This window comes from Medicago truncatula, chromosome 6 (genome assembly GCF_003473485.1).
Source record: "Medicago truncatula cultivar Jemalong A17 chromosome 6, MtrunA17r5.0-ANR, whole genome shotgun sequence".
NCBI lineage: Eukaryota > Viridiplantae > Streptophyta > Magnoliopsida > Fabales > Fabaceae > Medicago > Medicago truncatula.
Window position 1 is genome coordinate 27,484,085 of NC_053047.1, and position 2,680 is coordinate 27,486,764.

Sequence of the window (2,680 nt, forward strand, 5' to 3'; positions counted from 1 at the left end):
ACTTTGGTTTGCATCCATGCCCACCGTTTATCATTATAGTTTCCACCGGCTTTTTGTTCATGGTGTTGTGCACCTACCTCCTCTTCATCACCACCATCATCACCATCATCTTGTACCTGTGGGTTAGTACCAACATAAAGCAAATTTTCCACCACCTCCGGATTAGTAATGTCCGAATTAGGTAGAATAATCAAACAATTAGTTCTAATAATTCTCCATTCATATTGGTAATTGTGAGTATGGTCATGGGTTCTAAGGAAAGACAAAGTAGTGAGAGTATATAAGTTTGGATAATAATTTTCATCTATCCTCTTGATCCCTTGATTCACACTCACCCTAAACCTCTTAGCAACAAAAGTGATGATTCCACCTACCATTATATCACCCTTATCATCCGGTTTCTTTTTATTAATTGAAACAAGATAATCAAGCAAAAAATAGCAAATGTTAACATGGTGGTTATAAAGCATGTCCGACAACATAAAAAGCTCATCATTCCTACCTCTTTTCTACTCCATATGGTGCAAGCAATAACTGTGTGAAGGTACCTAAGCACAGGGTTGTGAATTTATTCAACAGCCTAATCACATGTTCATCTATTTCTAGTCTATCCATATCATTAACATCAAGGTACCTGCAAGGAGAGATAGTTCTAGAGATTAGATATTTATACCTATTGCTTTGCTCGGAATCCTTGAATTGGATCCCATGATTCGGGTTGTTGATTGCTTCTTGCTTGCACCACTTTTGGAGGCTTCAATCTTCTCACCTTTCCTTTTTGATGTCGTTGACCTTAGATTGGTTTGGTTGTGGGTGGATGAATGTTTGGAGAGAGTTATGGAAGAAGGAGTATAGATGTTATTTGATTTGGATACGGGAAAAAAATAAAATAATTTTTTTTTTTTTTTTTTTTTTGCTGATGGGTTGGCACGGCCGTGCCAACTCAGGCACGGGCCGTGCTAACTTTCTGGAAAAAGAGGGGAGAAATTTTTTTTTTTTTTTTTTTGGGTGGGTTTCTGGTCAATGGCTTCAAATCTTTTTCACTTTTTCGCATCATATTTGGACAAATACCTACAAAACAACAAAACAAAAAAAATAAAAGCAATAAAACTCATGGGTTGCCTCCCACGAAGCGCTCTTTTAGAGTCATTAGCTTGACGATTAGAAGGTTTCTCTACCCAATACCCAATCTTTCCCAAAGGGATAGTGGCATTAACCTGAGATTCTCTCCCAAATCACACATAGCTTTGTCAATGGTTTCACTCTCAATCACACAAGGGGTGGAAAAACTCTCAATCACTATGAGGTTAGGCTTAGCAAGCCTTTGTGGGACATGGATTTTGAGTTTATAAGGTGGTGAAACGATTGGTTTATTACCCTCTCCTATGACTTTCTCACCTTGTTGCTTTTCACTCTCTATCTCACCCTCAATTGTCTTAGTTTTCGTAATGGGGTCCTCTAACTTATTACCGTCCCTAAGTTGAATAGCATTTATAAGGCCTTTGGGGTTGGCTTCAGTTTGACTTTGAAAGACATCGGGGGTTTGAGAGGAAGTAGCTACTTTTTGGGCTACTTGAGAGATTTGAGTTTCTAGCATTCTAGTGTGAGTAGCAATGGAGTCCACTTTAGATGTAAGCTTGACAAAAGTGTCATTCAAAGATCCAGTTTGATTTTTAAGTTCTTGAAATTGCTTGGATTGCTCCATAGCATATTTTTCTAGTAAAATTCTCAAGCTGGATTTCTGAGGGACTCTTTCGTTGTTTGCACAATTGGGTGGTGTTGTTCGTTGTCCAAAGGTATAAAATTTTTGCTCGGGGCTTTTAGCAACACTACCTAGTTGGCATTCAACATCAGTATGGTCAAATATTCCACAAAATTCACAAGGTGGTGAGACAAGAGCAGGTGTGACGACACTTACAGTTAATTTATCAAATTTTTGAAGAAGTGTGTCCACCTTAGCAGATAGATGATCAAGGGTAGAAACCTGGCACATACCTTCCTCTTTTTTAGAGGGTGGAGGAGTACCTTCAGTGATAACTCTCTCACTTGTCCACTGATAGTGGTTGTATGCCATATTCTCGATCAAATCATAGGCTCCTGTGTAAGTTTTATTCATCAAAGCTCCACCTGCAGCTGCATCAACATTCATTTTTGTGGAAAACAAAAGACCATTATAAAAAGTGTGGATAAGAAGCCAATTCTCAAAACCATGATGGGGGCAAAGCCTAAGCATTTCTTTGAAACGCTCCCACGCATTGTAAAGAGATTCACCATCTTTTTGAGTGAATTGTGTGATTTCACTCCTCAATTGAGCAGTTTTACTATGGGGAAAGAATTGGGAAAGAAATGACTTCCTCATTTGGTTCCATGAAGTGATAGAACCAATTTGCAATGAATGAAACCAAGCACTAGCTCTATCCCTCAAAGAGAAAGGAAAGAGGTGCAGCCTTACGGCCTCTTGGTTTGCCTTCAAAGTTCCACTGAGTCTTAAAAAAGTTGAAACATGAAAATTCGGATCCTCAGTGGGTGATCCGAAAAATTGATTTTGCTGCACCAGGTAAATAAGTGCAGGCTTTATTTCAAATTTAATATCCTCAACCGTTGGGTACACAATAGCATCGTATGGCTCATCTGAAGATGTGATTGCATACTCTTTGAGAGCACGTTTCTCAGCCATATC

The 2,680-nt window shown here is 38.8% G+C and overlaps 1 non-coding gene across 1 annotated transcript; it reads left to right on the plus strand.

Annotated features, from left to right (window-relative positions):
• Nucleotides 1-2,204: 2,204 nt before the first annotated feature.
• Nucleotides 2,205-2,311, plus strand: LOC120576257 (small nucleolar RNA R71). The gene has a single exon (XR_005642333.1). It is a non-coding gene; the product is annotated as a small nucleolar RNA R71 (small nucleolar RNA).
• Nucleotides 2,312-2,680: the final 369 nt, after the last annotated feature.